The sequence below is a fragment of the Micromys minutus genome (assembly GCF_963924665.1).
Source record: "Micromys minutus genome assembly, chromosome: 8".
Lineage (NCBI taxonomy): Eukaryota > Metazoa > Chordata > Mammalia > Rodentia > Muridae > Micromys > Micromys minutus.
Window position 1 is genome coordinate 14,730,572 of NC_137977.1, and position 18,185 is coordinate 14,748,756.

Below are 18,185 nucleotides of genomic sequence, written 5' to 3' on the forward strand. Positions count from 1 at the left end.
TTGCTTGTTAAACTGTAGAAACTGTTCCAAAGGCCAAGGTATGCAGAAGAAATTCAAGGTACAGTGGAACATACATTAGACCAGGAATTGAATACCTGGTTCCAATCTAAGTTTTGATCAAGCCACTAAATCTCTAGAGCTTATTTTGAAACTAGGACTGAGCAAAGTGGAGGGAGGAAAGGAATAGAAGGTTTCTGAGGGCTCTTTCAGTAACATCCTGATGCCATTCTGATGTTAATCAGATTGCAGAGGTTACATATTTAGTCAAAGCGACCATGCGATGCCTGGATGATTCCATTTCATGGTTACAACAACAAGAATTCTCCCCCAGTCCCTAACCCACATAATGAGCACACAGTAGAAATAACAATGAAAGAAATACCATACATTTTCTACAATCTAAATTATTTTTACTAAATTATGGTGTGTATTTTTAGATATATGCTATGAAGTGAATTGATACTGCTTTTAAGTAGAGAAAAAAAATGTGACTCAAGAATATTGAATACATAATAGCCAGAGTATGCATAATCGTCTTGCAAGAGTCCTTAAATCTCTGTATATAAACTGTTTAAAAGTAAATTAAAATTATCCCTTAATGAAATACAAATCTGAAGTCACTTGAATAACTAATCATTTTATGACCCATGCAGTGAATTTTTAATGCCTACTTCTACCTGATGATTTTAGATATGTCTGTGTTGTAAATTAAAAGCTACATAAATCATTGATGTGTTGATTCAGATCAGTGAACTGCTTACACTATGTGTGATTCCTTAGGACACACAATGTCTGAACCACCTCCCTCCCTTTCAATTATAGGGCAGCTAGGCACTTTCCTGTTTATCCTTTCTTAGATCTCATTTGGTGGAGTTACATGATAGCAACTTTAACAAGACATTCGTGCCATAAAGTAAAATTGACCCCAAAGTCAAGAGTGCAGACAGACCATAGGCAAGGAGATAGTTTGTCATTTGTTAAAATCTGTGTTCCTGAGAAGTGAGTAACAACATATCTGAGATTTGATAGGTACATGAAGACATACTATCTTACCAGAGAAGGATGCACCTTTCTGCACATTTATTTATAGGGTTTTTTTTCTTGCCCCTCATTTTGCTCATCATTTTAATAATTATACATAGTTTGGAGGGCTTTTCAAGATCTGTATATTCTAAGACAGATGCTGATCAAGTGCACCCATAATTAAAATAAGTGCAATTCATGTCAGAAAAACTCTGCTGAAATATGTACAAAGTATCTGCTGTAATAATGAATTTCTTTTAGGTGCTATAGATAAATGAAGATGAGTAACATGTAGTCCCCAGAGTGTAGCAGGAAACATCAAAATAGACAAAAATAGTCAGAAGTTAGCATATGCTGTGAAAGAAAACCAAACAAAATGTTATAGCTGTATCATGAGGGAGGAATTAATAAAGATTTCACAGGATGAGCAAGAAATTTTCACAGAGACATGGGCAGAGACAAGTAACAGCAGACACCTTTCTGCTTCAGGCATTGAAGCAAATGTAACTCATCTGATGTACACACATACACACACACACACACACACACACACACACACACAATGTGCAACTTGGAAATTTTCAAATTAAAATGCACAAAAGATTTTAGGAAAGGGCAATATCAACCAAAGTGGAGAATTCAGTTTTGTCATGCCTGGATGCCTATTCTCTGTGAACTCACTTCCCAACTCCAGAGGGTCCCAGTTATGACTAAGGGAGGCCCTAGTCTCAGATCTTCCCAGGGAATACGGAATGTGACTCAGCACATGACATGCCTAAGAGTCTACACTTCCTTATCTAGTCAGTATCACAGAAGTTTTCTCTTGAAGCATATGGGAACAGATGCTGAAACACACAGCCAGACATTATGCAAACAGATAGTCTAAATTAGAAATCTTTATCAAATGCCTTTTCTCCAAGTTCAGGGAATCCTGCAAAGCAAGAGGGAGAAAGATTGTCATAGCCAGAAGTTAAAGAAACCATGAGAAAGGGGCTCTGGAATCAAGTAAGCAAAGCACACCTGAGTTCAGAGACAAAATCAGCAATAGTGGAGCCAACACAGGTCTCCATTAGATAGTCCACATTTATATTATACTGATCAGCTTAGTATTTTATGGGACCCCTGAGTGTGTGAGGAAACAGTTCTCTGATTCTTGTGCCTACTCTTAGGACTCTTTTTGTTCCATTGGATTGTGTAGTCCAACCTATAATACTATTAATAATAACTATCATTATTATTATTATTATTATTATTATTATTATTATTATTATTATTATTATTATTAATTTTATTCCTTTACATTTCAAATAACACCACCTTTCCTAGTAATCCCCCATGTCATCCCCTCTACCTTTGGCCTCTATGATGTTGCTCCTCCACTCATTCACTCACTCTCTGCTCACTACTCTAGTATCTCCCTATGTTGGGGCATCAAGCCTTTACAGGACCAAGGGCCTCCCCTCCCATTGGTGCTAGATAAGGCTATCCTCTAATAAATATGTAGCTGGAGGCATGGATCCTTCCATGTATACTCTTTGGTTGGTGATTTATTGGTTGGTGGTTTAGTCCTTGGGAACTCTAGGTGGTGTGCTTACTTGATATTTTCTCCCTATGGGGTTGCAATCTTCTTCGGCTCCTTTAGTTATTCCCTTGGGGATAACTAGTTATTCTTCATTTGGGGTCTTTGAGCTCAGTTAAATGTTTGGCTGGGAGTTTCTGCCTCTGAAATAGTCAGGTGCTGGCAGAACCTCTCATGGGATAGCCATACCATGTTAATGTCACCAAATACTTCTTGGCATCAGCAATACTGTCTGAGTTTGGTGACTTTATATGGGATAGATTCCCAAGTGGGACAGTCTCTGGATGGCCTTTCCTTCAGTCTCTGCTCCACTCTTTGTCCCTGTATTTCCTTTAGACAGGAGCATGTTCCTTCTGCAGGTGGTCTCTACAGGTTCTATATCCCCTTTATTTGAAGTAATTTATTTGATCTAATGTCATCCATATTGGGTCCTGGGAGCCTCTTGCTTTCTTTGCATCAGGGATTTTCTTGGGACTTCCTCCAGTCCCCCTTCCTTTACTGCTCCATATCTCCATTCAAGTTTCTGACTCTTTATATTTTCCTCCTGTCCCATCCTATATTTAACCCTGCCCCCTCTTTTTCCTTCTCCTCTTTTCTCCCTTGTTCCTTCCCTCCATATACCTCCTGAGATTATTTTGTTTCTCTTTCAATGTAGGATTGAAAGCATCCACATTTTGGTCTTCCTTCTTAAGCCTTATATAATTTGTGGGTTGTATCACTGGTATTCTGAGCTCTGGGGCTAATATCCATTTTTTAGTGTGTACATACCATGTGTATTATTTTGAGTCTGGGTTAGCTCACTGAAAATGATATTTTCTAGTTCCATTCATTTGCCTGCATATTTCATAAAGTCATTACTTTTAATACTTGAGTAGTACTGCATTGTGTGAATGTGCCATATTTTTTATCCATTATTCTGTTGAGGAAAATATGGGGTATTTCCAGATTATGGTTATTATAAATAAGGCTACCACAAATGTAGTGGAGCATGTGTTTCTTTTATATCTTGGGGCATCTTTTGAGTTTATGCCCAGTGGGAGTATAGCTAGTCTTCTTGTAGAACTATTTCTAGTTTTCTGAGGAAATGCTAGATTGTTTTCCAAAGTAGCTGCACCAACTTATAATCCCAGCAGCAATAGCGGAGTGTTCCTCTTTCTCCACATCCTTCCCAGCATCTGAAATCACCTGAGTTTTTGCTGTTAGCCATTCTAATGGGTAAAATTTCAGGGTTGTTTGATTTGCATTTCCCTGATCACTAAGATCATTGAACATTTCTTTTGGTGCTTCTCTCATGATTTCTCAGTTGAGAATTCTTTCGTTAGTTAGTTATTTACCACATTTTTAATAGAGTTATTTGGTTCTCTACAGTATAAATTCTTAAGTTCTTTGTATATTTTGGACATATCTTTGTATATCTTTGTATATTTAAGTTTGGTAAAGATCCCTTCCGAAGGTTTCAGTTTTGTCCTATTGACAGTGTCCTTTGCCTTACAGAAGGTTTTCAATTTTATGAGGTCTTTTTGTCAAATTATTATTTTTTTGATTTTGGATATTTTATTTTTCCAAGCATTTTTTTCATAAGTGACAGAAATAAAAAATAAAATTGAGTCCCATTGCTACTGTCATTAAGTAAATGGCTTTAAGAGAAAAATGGTCAGATAAATATTGCTTCCCACTTTTCAACTGGTAAATAGTTGCCATTGATAAAACTGACAAGCCAAACAAATCTGTCCAGAATGATCAAGAAAAGGTACATTATCTTGAACATCATGCCTGTTCTCCAGGAGAATATCTAGGACATAACTATGTATACTTCTTGATTTCATCATACAGAACAAGCAGAAAGGCAGTACCAATGCTTCTGAGAACAGTGGACACTTAAAAAAAACCTTTTTTTTTTTTAATTGCTAGTGATTTCTTGCTAGCAATTAGAAGCACCTGTATACATGTTATCAGCTCCATTGAGTCTAGACTGCATCATCCAACAAAGGTGAACCTTGTCAAAAAGATAAGAAGTCAGGCCAGCAACAGCAGTGATAGACTGTGCAGTCATCCAGCTGATGAAGATGTGAGTATTCTAGGGATTTGGGAGCATTTCCTTTGTAGTGTCATGTCTACAAAAGCAGGCAGCTCGATAGATAATAATGCCCTGTACTGACACATTAAAGCCTTAGTACAGGCCCTTAATCCCATCAGATTTGTAGATCTTTACCAGGAAGTCACCAAGGCTCTTGAATTCCCTTTCAGCTCCAGCTTTGCCCAAATCAGCAGTTAGACTGGTACAGGCCAAATCAAAAGGGTAGACAAAGCAAATGGATGTTATCCCAGCTGTACCACCTGATGCCAGGCTCTCTACAAGGTAGCACAAAAACTGGGTCCTCTTGTCCACACCACCAAGAAAGATCTGCTTGTATTTATCTTTAAAGGCAAAGTTGAGAACCTACTTGAGAAATATCTGATGACACTGGCCAGGATACCATGTCAGAAGGATAGGACTCCCTGTTCCTTGGGGATATGAACCACACAGTCTATAATGCACTTGGATTACTTGTCTTCCACAATTTGCTTGCCAGCATGCTGTATTTGCAGGGGCAGAGCCTGAGCCATTGTTATCCTGTTTGGAAAATTTTGCTCTGTGCTGGTATGTCCAAGGCTCTTTTCCACTTCCTCTTCTTCTAGGTTCAGCATATCTGATTTTATGTGGAGGGCCTTGATCCACTTGGACTTGAGCTTTGTACAAGGAGATAAGAATGAATCTGTTTGTAAGCTGACAGTCAGTTGAACCAGCATCATTTGTTGAAAATGTTCTTTGCTCCACTGGATGATGTTGGCTTCTTTGTCAAAGATCCGGTGACCATAGGTGTATAAATTTACTTCTGCATCATCATTCTATTCCATTGATCTACCTGTCTGTTCCTATACTAAACATGCGATGGGTTTTTTGTTGTTATTGTTGTCTTGTTTTTTGTTTATTTGCTTTTAATTATTTTATTGTCTGTAATTAAATTTCAAATATTATACCCCCTGCCCCTCTAATTGATTCCATAATGGTACACCCACTCCCAATCACCCTCTCCACCTCAGTGCCATGGGATTCCACTATACCAAGAAAACACACCTTCCCTGGACCAAGAACTCTTCTCCCATTGATTCCAGAAAAAGCTATCCTCTGCTATATATGCAACTGGAGAAATGGGTCTCTGATTAATGCTCAGTGATTGGTTTTTTAGACAATGAGAGTTGTGGTGGGTTTTGTTGGTTGATAATATTGCTCTTCCCATGAGGTTGCAAACCTTCTCAGCTCCTTCAGTCCTTTCTCTAGCACCTTCATTGGGTTCCCTGTGTTCATTCATCATGATAGATAGCTGCAAGCATCCTCAGATGTTTCTGAGTGACTCTGGCAGAACCTCTGAAGAGGCATGAATATCTGGTTCCTTCCAGTAAACACTTCTTCGTATCAGGAATTGTGCTTGAGATTAGTGGCTGCATATGTGGTGGATCCCCAAGTGAGGCAGTCTCTGATTGATATTTTCTTCTATCCTTGTTCCTCTATTTGACCTTGAATTTCCTCCCATGAGTGTTTTGTTATCCCTTCTAAGAAGGAATGGGACATCAACATTCTGGCCTTCATTTTTGAGCTTCATAAGTTCTGTGAATTGTTTCTTGGATATTCAGAGCTTTGGGAGGTTAGTTCCTGCTCATCAGTGAGTGCATACTATGTGTGTTCTTTTGTGACTGGTGTACCTCACTCAGGATGATAGATTCTAGTTCCATCTATCTGCCTAGAAATTTTGTAAGTCATTGTTTTTAATAGCTGAGTAGAATTCCATTTTGTAAATGTACCATGATTTCTGTATCCATTCCTCTGTTGAAGGACACTTGGGTTCATTCCAGTTTCTGGCTATTATTAATAAGGCTGCTATAAACATAATAGAGTGTGTATCCTTGTTATATGTTATTATACTTTTAGATATATGCCCAGAAGTCAAATAGCTGGGTCTTCAGGTAGTACTATGTCCAATTTTCTAAGGATCTGCCACAGTGATTTTCACAGTAGTTGTACCAGCTTAAAAATCCCATCAACAATGGAGAAGTGTTCCTCTTTCTCCCCATCTTTTCCAGCATCTGTTGTCACTTACGTTTTTGATCTCAGCCATTCTGAGTGGTATAACATGGAATCTCAGGGTTGTTATGATTTGCATTTCCTGATGACTGAGGATGTTGAACATTTCTTTAGGTCCTTCTCAGGCATTCATTATTTCTCTGTTGAGAATTGCTCCCAAATTGATTGAAAATTAAGGTCAGAAATCGTAATTTCCCCCAGAGGCTCTTTTATTGTTAAGAGTATACTATGATATCAAAGATTGTTTGTTATTCCAGATTAATTTGAAAATTCCACTTTTTATCTCTGTAAATAATCAAGTTGAAATTTTGATGGAGATTGAATTGAATATGTAAATTTCTTTTGGCAAGGTGGCAATATTTACTATATTAATCCTGCCGATCCCTGAGCATGGAGGTTCTTTCCATGTTCTGAGGTCTTCTTTGATTTCTTTCTTTAGAGACTTGAAGTTCTAGTCATACAGCTCTTTCACTTGTTCAGAGTCACACCAAGATACTTTATTTCATTTGTGACTATTTTGAAAGGTGTTTTTTTTCTTAATTTCTTTTCCAGCTCATTTAACCTTTGAGTAGAGAAAGGCTACTTATTTTTTGAGTTAATTTTATATTCATTCACTTTCCAGAAGTTGTTTACCATCTGTAGGAGTTCTATGATGAAATCTTTGGCATTACTTATGTATACTATCATATCATCCAAAAATAGTGATATTTTGACTTCTTTTCCATTTTGTTTCCCTTTGACCTCCTTTTGTTGTCTAATTGCTCTGGTTAGGACTTCAAGTACTATATTGAACAGATAGTGGTCAGGTTTGTCTATTCCCTGATTTTAGTGGGATTGCTTCAAGTTTCTCTCCATTTAGCTTGATGTTGGATGCTGGTTTGCAGTATATTGCTCTTACTATGCTTATGTGTGAGCCTTGAATTCCTGATTTTTTTAAGACCCTTAACATGAAGGGTATTGAATTTTGTCAAATGTTTTCTCATCACCAAATGAGCTAATCATTTTTTTTCTTTGAGTTTCTTTATATAGTGGATTACATTTATGGTTGGTCCTTATATTAAGCCTTCCTATATCCCTAATATGAAGCCTACTTGATCATGGTGAATGGACATTTTGATGTATTTGGTGCAAGAATTTTATTGAGTATTTTTGCATTGATATTTGTAAGGGAAGTTGGTCTGACGTTCTCTATCTTTGTTGGGTCTTTGGGTTGTTTAGGTATAGGCATAACTGTGGCTTTATATAAAGAATTAAGTTGATCCTTCTGTTTCTGTTTTGAGGAAAAGTTTGAGAAGTATTGGTATTAGTCTTCTTTGAAGGTCTAATAGAATTGTGCATTAAAACAATCTGGCTCTGTGTTTATATTTTTGGTTGATCAAACCTTAATGCGATGTGTTTTGTTTTATCTTGGATTGTCAAGTTTTATTTTATCTCTTAGATATCTTTTCTTTTCTACAGAGAAGCTAAAAGTATATGGATGTTCTTGGGAGTGGAGGACAAATTAAGAGGAGGAGAAACTGTTATCAGATTGCGATTTCTGAGAAAAGAATTTATTTACAATAAATGGAAATTATGAAAAAATAGGACACATAGGAATTTATAATTTTCATTGATCTTAAAATTCACAGAGATGTGACTAATTCTACTATGCTCTATGTGTGTATGTAAGTTGTTAGACTTGTTCAGGCAAGGCATGAAAGCATCATCAAATGATCCCTTCCTTTTTCATTAAGCAAGTGTCTGTAATGTTCTGATCAATTACCACATATTAGACTCAGTCCTGACAGGTATTCAAATACCTGCTGGAACAACTCTTATGTTCAAGTTGATTAAGACCTGTAATATAAAAGAAGTAAATTATCATTACATCATGGAAAGAAAACCGAAAGATGATGATAATGGCTCATACTAGGATGGTTGTGGAAGACATTTCTGAAAATACTTCATAGAGAGAAAACTAAAAATTATTGTACAAGAAAAAATAAAGCCAGCCAATCAAATTATTTACAGCAGGTCTACTTGGGTTATTTAGAAAAGTAAAAAGGCAGAAAGAATGCAAATTAAAAGTTTGAAAATAAGCAAAATTCTCCTTGTCTCACAGGCCTTGAATTTGTATGAAGAAAATCATAAATATACCTAAAATAAACTCTTTCACAAAAGTCAAAGAAAGAAGTATCAACATATAAAAACAATTATATCTTCATGTAATATCTTTTAAGATGTAAAAAATTATGTTACAACATAATAAATCTATTAATCATAAAATGAAAAGCATATCAAGTACATATTTAAATAAAAGAGTGAATGATTTAACAAAAAAGCTACCTAATTCTGTTAAAGCATGTTAAAGAGGATCTAAGTGGAACGACTTGAATTGAAATAATTAAATTGCTAACAACATAATACCTACATATTTTACACAATGATAATTAATATCCTTTGTGTCTTTTTAGAGAAATAGGCAGAATGATCCTAAAGTGAATACTCAAAGGAAAAGAACCTTGATAGTCACAATAATATCAAATGAGAAAGAAGCTTTACCAATTTTAAAATATAAACCAAAACAGTGGTAACCAGCATTAGATTATGTGAGCATATATATATATACGTATATATATATATATATATATATATATAAAATGTATATGTACTTATACACACATATATGTTATGTATATGTACTTACACACATAAACACACACACACAAACACACACACACACACACACACACACACACACACACACACACACACAAACGCACACACATATAACCCTCACTCTAATGTGAACTGATTTAATAACTACACGAGTGTGGAATAAGTAGTTATTTTTTTAATAAAATATTGCTAAGAAACTATGAGAATGCAATATAACTAAGCTCAACTCTAACCTCCACTATATAAAAAATAAGATAAATTTTTATTCAGAACACCAAAGCTAAATAATCAATGTCTTATAAAGTGGTATAAAATAATGTTCTTGTTACCCTTGCTTAGTGACCCATTATTGGCCTATCTTAAGGGTTTATGCAACAAAGGCAAATGTCATATGGTCAGAGAATTGTTTCTTGAATATTCTGAGCTTTTGGGCTATCATCTGCTTATCAGTGAGTACATATCTTGTGTGTTATTTTGTGATTTATTTGCCTCACTCAGGATGATATATCTACTTCCATCCATTTCTTAAATAATTTTTTGTAGTCATTCTTTTTAATAGCTGAGTAGTATAAATGTGAAATTCATGTTTGTCAGTATTTAGTAATCACAACAAAGGAAGAGACAAAATAGAAGAAAGAGGGGAAGGGGAAAAAGGAAAGAAGCAAAAAGAAAGCTAGAGATAAGAGACAGTGGGGATACAAGCCAGTGAAGAAAGGCACACAAAATGAATATGAAAGAAGTGAAGGGTCAAAATGGGTAAGATGGAGAGAATGCACATCAAACATGTTGAGGTTGTTTGTTCTTTATAAGTAAGTGAAGGAGCAGCTATCTATCCAACATGTTTTCTCTAGGAGCTCCCAGTAAACATAGGAAGTCTATGAAAAATATCTAAACATAAAAAGGAGGTTCCATAGCTCACTTTGGAGTCTTAGTGTTTAGTTTGTTTCTTGGTTACCATGGCGTCTCCAAGTTATGTTCTTTATAGGGCCAGTGTTTGTTCTCCACTCTGCTCACATTGGGATATGGTTAATTATGTCCTACCTCCTGTTTATTTTTATTGGGATATTTCTCTCCCTGATTTGACTTTCAAAGACCCTCTTGATGGCCACTAAATTTATGTCCTCTCCACCCTTGACTTTACTGTTAGGCAGGGAGGCATGCTCTATGAGTAGAGCACAGTGAGATAACTAGGCTCAAACACCACTTGCTCAGTGCTCTTCTGAGAGAGGAAGAGATGCAAGAACTACCAGTTCTCAGGGGAATAGGGGGAATATGTCCTCACTACTTACAGATGTATTTCCATGCAAATGTAGCCTTGGAAGATTGAGGGAGTGGTTGGCTCAGGGAACAGTATCAGCATATTTCATAAGGAAAATGAAGCTTCTCTACAGTGGCATCAAAAGCTAGGCTACTCTAGCTTACCTGCTTCTAAGGCCCAGAAAAAGAAAGGGAGCATCTATGTTTAAAAAAAAAAAAAAAAAAAGACCCTTTTATACAACATGTCACAGACAAGAAGCCATCACTTCTAGAAATGTCTTTTTATTTGTCAAATCCTGGTCTTAATGTGGACAGGTAGACTGTTGGGAAAAAGGGGTTTAATTTCTGGTCAAAGGGACCTTGGCATGGAAGAAGAAAACAAAGCAAATATTTTGATTTTTTTATATTTACATTTTTCATTCTTCTTTTTAATCCTCATTCTCATATGTGCAAAAGTGGATTAGAATATGATATTATTAACTCATTTTCTTGTATTATCTCTACCTATACTTCACAGCTATCATTTATAAGGAGCTTTATATCTGGTTTATGATTTTTATAATAAGAATTGAGCTTGTTTTCTTCCTTCTTCTTCCTTCCTTTTTTTTTCCTCTTCTTTGTTTCTGTTTATTTTTCTTTCTTCTGCATTCTCTTTTCCTTTGAAAATTTTATTGCATTAATTTATTTGCATGTGTGTGTGTGTGTGTGTGTGTGTGTGTGTGTGTGTGTGTGTGTGTGTGTGTTGGTTGGTGTATGAATGTGCCATGTTATATTCTACATTGTTTTATTTATACTTTGTAAATTTATTCTCTTTATGCCTCTCTGTCTCTTCCTCAGTCTCTCTCTCTCTCTTTCTCTCTCTCTCTCTCTCTCTCTCTCTCTCTCTCTCTCTCTCTCTCTCTCTCTCTCTCTCTCTGTGTGTGTGTGTGTGTGTGTGGAGATCAGACCATCAGACTACTGTCCAACTGTCAGTGGAAGTTGGTTCTTTATACTGCTATGTGCATTTTGGTGATTGAACTCAGGTAACTAGATTTGCTTATAAATTCCTTTACCAGACAAGCTGTCCTTATAGCTCTGTTCTAATTATTTAAGTCAAGACATATATGTACATGCACACAGAGCAACACACAGAGCAAAATGACAAAGAAGGCAGGAGAATTCCTGGAAGCCAATCATAATAGAATGCGGCAAGATATTTATTTTTCTTCCATATAGAAGAAATTTCCATGTATTTAGCAATTTCAGCAACAAATACATTTTTGCTTTCATTATATATTCTTATTTAATAGTGTATGTAAAATGTTTTCAATGCTTTAGCAAACATTCGTGGGAAAATTTTAAGTGGTCCAAGTGCTCTAGATAAGCTCCAAGATGTTCTGGTGATGGGAAGGATGTGAGTGAAGGTTGTGATACAGGTAAGCAAGAGTTAGAAATAGATAAAAATTTTTAGAGGCATAGGAACTGAAGTTATTCCCATTCACATTTTATTTTTGAGGTCACAGCATAATTGCAATATTCCTGTTTCCCTTTCTTCCCATTGAAGCTTTTGCCCATATCCCTCTTCACTGTCTTTTAAATTTATAACATTTTTCACTAACTGCAATTGCATGCATACACACTTGTGTGTGTATATACATATATATTTCTAAATATAACCTTTTTAGTCTGTGTAATGTTATTTTTATTTATGTTTTTAGGGATGATAATTTTAAACTGAACTACTGTTTGGTGTGTTCTTTTAGGGGATGACCATGTCTTCTACTCCCATGTTTCCTCAGGGGCATGGATGGCTGTAGATATTTGGGTGGGATTAATGTCTCTTAGACTTTTCTCCCTCCATTTTGGCATGTGCAATAGTGTTGTCTTTGTTCAGGTATCAATATTGATGAGACATTATGTATCCCTTCTGACACTGACACAGATACAGTCTTCCAGGTGGTCATTTGCTCTCTGGCTTTTATAATTTACTTGCCTCCCTTTTGCAAATGTACTCGGAACCTAAATTGTGGGTGTTTTTTCACATGTATTCATTGGGAATGAGCTCTACAACTCTGAATTCTGATTAGTTTTAGATCTCGCTATGGTCTCTGTTGCAAAAAGAAGTTCCCTTGATGATAAGCAAAAATCACACTTATCTGTAGGCATTTGGTCAAATGTTTATAGATTGTAAATAGAAATTATATTGGTTTAATGAATTTCTGGTTGTAGATTTTCCTCAAATAACCATTATTTTATTAGCACCAAGGGGTCAGCTAGGTTTATAGTAACATACATGGCTTCCCAATTGTAGAGCAAGTCTTAAGTCCAATCAGGAAGCTGTTGGTTAAGGCATGCATGTGTGTCATGCTGGTCATTGATATAGCCCACAGGCAACAAAGCTAAAGGGAATACCAAAAAATTATAGTCATGTATTTTTGAATATGTTCATTTTTTAAATTAACACTGTGGAATGCTTGTTTTTATTTCTCAACTTCAAAATTAAATAAGACTCCTCTGTTAGTTAGATCTGTTACTGTGATGAAATATTCTTGAAAATCAATTTATATGAAAAGCAATTTCTTTAAATGCATGATTTTAAAAGTCACAATATAAGCATTTGACCTCCAGCAAGGAAAAGCCGCCACATAGTGAGGCAAAGCTACCTAAGTCTTGATGGCTAGAAAGAAGAACGTTCTTGATATGAAAGGATAGAAAGTAAAGCCAAGAAAGGAACTGAAGGGAAGGAAAAGAATACTGACCAGATTAGTTCTCAAGTCTCTGAAGACTGATCCAAAAAATTCAATAAGGTTCTATTCCATACAGTATGTACGCACCCCAACCACCTACTTAGCTATGAAATTTTGGGAGGATTAATCTACAGCTGCAAGTATAACCCTCATGAGTTCATCATCGCAGATCACTACTAAACTGCTAAACAAAACGTTAGCATAAATTGTTTGGGAGGCATTATAGAGCTAAGCAAATCTGCCTAGTGTCTGGAATAACAACTATTGTAGATTGGAATGGACACAATGAGAATCTCTGTGAATTACTAACACCCTGGTACATGGCATATTCTCCAACTTTCCCATGCTGCCTGTCTCCCACACCATGTCCCTATTTGGTTTAAATGAAGTGGTCTTCTACTTTACCTGTCAAACTCTAAGTGTTTGAAGAATTCTGGACCACCCTCACCTTGGATTATGCAACCAGCCTCATTCGCTACATCTGTTTGTTTCGCATATTAAGACATTCAATACTTTTTCAGGCCAACAACAGCAAGAGCAGTTGTGTTGAATTGTTTAATATCAGCTAGATGAAAGCCAAAGCCATTTATAAGTGGTCACCTCAACTAAAATTATTTCCACTCTAGACTGCCCTGTGAATAGCCATGTATTCCATATATTTGCTTAGTAGTGAAGAGAGATGGCCCAGCTCACCGTGGGCTATGCCACCCCTGCTAATGTGGTCCTCCTTGCTGTAAGAAAGCAAGGAAGCCATGGCAGGTAAGCCAGTAAGTACTGCATCACAAGCAAGTCATTGAACAGCACTGTTCCATGCTCCCTAATTTACTTTCTACCTCCAGTTTCCTGGCTTGAACTTTTGCTCTGACTTCTCTGGAAGACAGACTATGAGATGAAATATAAATGAAACCTGTTACTCCCCATGTTCATTTTGAGTATGAAATCAAGAAATTCTCACTTTCCAGCATTAACCTCATATCCTGAGCTATAAAACAAGAAAAAAATAAATGAAGCTTTCTCTATCTGTGGCCCCAGATTCTTCAGAGTTGGAGATAAGAAAAGTCTTGTCTTTTATCTGATTTATTTATGTTAGCAAAACTCAACACTAGTACTTCATATCTTCTGTGTGTTGCTGAAGAGATTCTGTATACAGAGAGCTCATGCAAGCAGTGACAGGAAGCTAGTTAAAGGTGTACTGAAATAAGAAAAGGACTTCATTTATTGGTATTCCTGACAGAACATTATGAACTCTTCATTATAGATTTAAAGTCTCCAATTTTCTCATTTCCAACTTTTTAAAATTCAAAATTAGATCATATTTTATACTTGCAGGGTGTTTTTCAATAAATACAGCCTTTCTAGATTGCTTCCTTTTCTGCTACTCACATCTGGTTGGTTATGTCTCCAATTAAATTGCATTCCAATTTGTCATAGAATAGTAATAATAATAAAACTTCTGTAGATCAAACAAAGCCTTCCCAAGGAGTTATTTCTTTTACACCCAAGCAAGCAGAGAGCTCTCTCAAAACAGTCAACAGTGATTCAGGACTACTATGCTTTAGATAAAAGATCTGAAATTCAGTTCATTTTTTAAGAAGAAAAAAATTGTGAATTCATATTATTCCAACATCTATCTTTGTATTTCTTCCTTCCTCCCTTCTTTTCTTCTCTCCCTCCCTCTCTCTCTCTCCCACCCTCTCTCCCTCCCTCTCTCCCTCCATCACTCCTTCTCTCTTGCCCTGTCTCCTTCCCCTGTTTGCTTCTCTCCTTTTGTCATTACTGCTGTTTTTATTTCATTTTAGTTGATGTGTTGGTGCACATGGATTTGCAGATGCTAGAAGATAGTTTTAGATTGCGTGGTGGTGGCATCATAGCCACTTGAGAATTGCCACCTGTAAAGTGCTAGAATGGCAATCTAGTCCCCTTCAAAAGCAAGATTTTCCCCTTTACATTTTAAGGTTGCATATTTTATTTGAAAGTTTTATTAGAATTATCCAAAAAAAATCATCAGATATATGAAAACAACTTGCCAGTTACATGTCCTTTTACAAGTAAATGTTATTTTAAAAAATATTTGAACAGATATTTTCTATTTTATCTAGATTCTATAAAAGTATATATTATACAAATATACATGTAAACAAAAAGATATTAGATAATGTTATAATGTGAGAAAAGCTGAGTCAAGGGAGTTAGTTAGAGACTAACTTAAAACCATTTAAATAAAAATAAAATAAATGTAGGGTCAACAGTGAATTGACCCTCAACAAACTATAGTAAACAATGAGTTTCTCTTAACGACTTAGCTGTTGTCTCCATCTCTCACTTCTATTTTAATTTATTTTCATGTCATTGAAAAAGCTCATAAACATTGCCCTGAATTTGGCCATTTTTCTGTTTGACATAGTGTGGTAGACCACCAGCTAACAGGATTTTCTGGCATAGTTGCTTTTGCTGCTTGTTGGTTTGTAATAAATTCATAAGAGACTCATCTACCCACTTGAGTTCTTTAGCTGTAATCGAATATTACTTTTATAGGTATATATTCTAGACACCTTACTCTCTTCTTTACATATTGGAAACAATCAACACTAAATACAACTTTATTTAAGCAAAAGGTACTGCATTTTAAATCAAGAAACAAATCATAAAAGTAATGTTGTTAAAATGTTGATTATGTGGTGGGAAAATACCACTTTCTTCAGAGAAAATAACTGGGTCCACAAAATAAGTTACATTCCCTAAAGAGAACACTACTATGTTAATGGAATGTGTCTGTTTAAGTAAAACTTCTTGAAAACAATGTTAATTTTAAATCTTTTTAACTTATAGGTTAAAATAGTATTCTCTCTCACTCTCTCTCTCTCTCCTAAATGATTTGGAAAAAATTGACATTGTGAGAGCCACTAATGGAGGTGACATCTAGAAAAACAATGGAAGTTTAAAGCCCATACCAGACTTCAGCTAGACTGTACACATGCTGTTTGCACATTCTTTTGAAGAAGAGATGGAAAGTTCAATTATGCTTCTTTTAATTTTGTTTTTCTAGGTTCTCAGAAATCTCAAACCTGAAAATTTTCTGAACTTTAAACAACTTATAAGGTTTATTTTAGGAGCTATAAATATCGAAAACATAGTAGGTGAGTGTTGTCCCACTGAACTATGTCTCTAATCTTTATCTTTCCAGTGGAAATTTAACTGTAATTTCTATTGAGTGAATATGGTCTAGTCTAAGATAAACTTGGGAGGTAGAGAACAGAGAAGTTCCATTGTTCTTGCTCCTTTTAATAGTTAGTGACCAGTATCATGCCTGGTAATTTACAGAAAAGCAACCTGACTCATTGAGATTTTAAATATATCTCAGCAAGGTACCTTAAAGTATTAAATCTGGATACCTCGAAGGTGGCAATTAAAGAAAGTTAATGATTCAAACTTCTTTGTCATTGCAGATATATTACAGTCAAATGTGGCAGATAAATGTAATCTCAGGTAGACTAATGCCAAGACTGTGAGCAGTTCATAATTGTTGGTATACCATAGTATCTGTTTTTGAGGAATAGTTATACAAGTCATATTTTTTCAAGGGGAATAAATCTTAAAGTTTTGTCCTCAAATTCCATCCTTCCATATATCGGGTATCTAAGATACAAATAAAATTACTTCCCTCAAGTCAATACGAGTCAGTGTAGAAGAGAAAACAACCTAGAATTCTATACTTCCACATAGAAAGCAGAACTTAGTAGCACAACAAAGTATAGATTTATAGACTATGGATGATTCATTGGCATTCTGTTGAATATTTAGAAGGGTCCAAACAAAATGCTTTTTAGGAGGTTTGTGATTCAAAATGGGAAAAGGATGAGAAGAAAAATCTATACTTACAAAAGATCACTTACAACAATATTGTTTGTGATGCTGTGTATTCAGAAATTGGCACAGGCAGCGTGAAGAACAGAAAAGGAAAAGATGAATAGAACTATTTGCAAAGAGTTGACCTAGGATGAAATACTGGGGTAGAGACAGAGAGGCCTCAATGGGTCAAGGCACTTGTCATCAAATGATGTAAGCCTGACCATGTCAGATTATTATCCAGAACCCAAATAAAAGTGGATAAACCTGACTCTACAAAGTTGTCTTCAGACATACACACATGCAATATGACATACATGTCAACACACACACACACACACACACACAAACCATATACATATACCCTATTTATAACACATTTTAAGTTAAAGTATATTTTTAAAAATGAAATGAGATTGAGTTGTAGATAGAGATTAAGGGAGCAGGATGTTCTGAGTCTATAGACAATAAACACCGGGGAAATGAAAGTCTGACAACACTAAGGATAGAGTAGCCTTGATGGTCTTCCAAGCTGAATTTTTCCTACTATTTTGGGGAGAATCTATACCATGCCCTGGATAGAAAATTGCTGGTATCTGGGAAAATCTCTCCATCCTTTGCAAATAAGTACCCTGTTAGAAACTGTTAAGACAGGATAGAGGGAAGGTAATTTTTAAGGAGGGGATGTATTGAGGTCTAGAAAAAAGGAGGCTATTCTAGTAGTAAGGGACCTGGTAACATAATGTTTCGACAAGACTTCTGGCTTCCTTGTGGGGTCTACAAAACTTAGTTAACTCCACACCACTAAATTATACTGTTTGCCGTCAGTTCTCTGTGGCTGTAGAGAGTAAAGAATATCCTCTGAAGTCTGCATCCTTTTCCAAGGACTATGTCAGAGGTCATCTTAACCAGGAGGCCTGGTCCTGCTCTAGGACCCTTCTTGACCTATGTTTCTTAGACATTCTATGTGTCA

The 18,185-nt window shown here is 35.8% G+C and overlaps 1 pseudogene across 1 annotated transcript; it reads right to left on the minus strand.

Moving 5' to 3' along the window:
• Window positions 1-4,405: 4,405 nt before the first annotated feature.
• LOC308423750 (ADP/ATP translocase 2-like) lies at window positions 4,406-5,209 on the minus strand (annotated as a pseudogene). Its single transcript has one exon. The product of its transcript is annotated as an ADP/ATP translocase 2-like (transcript).
• Between the last annotated feature and the right edge of the window lie 12,976 nt (window positions 5,210-18,185).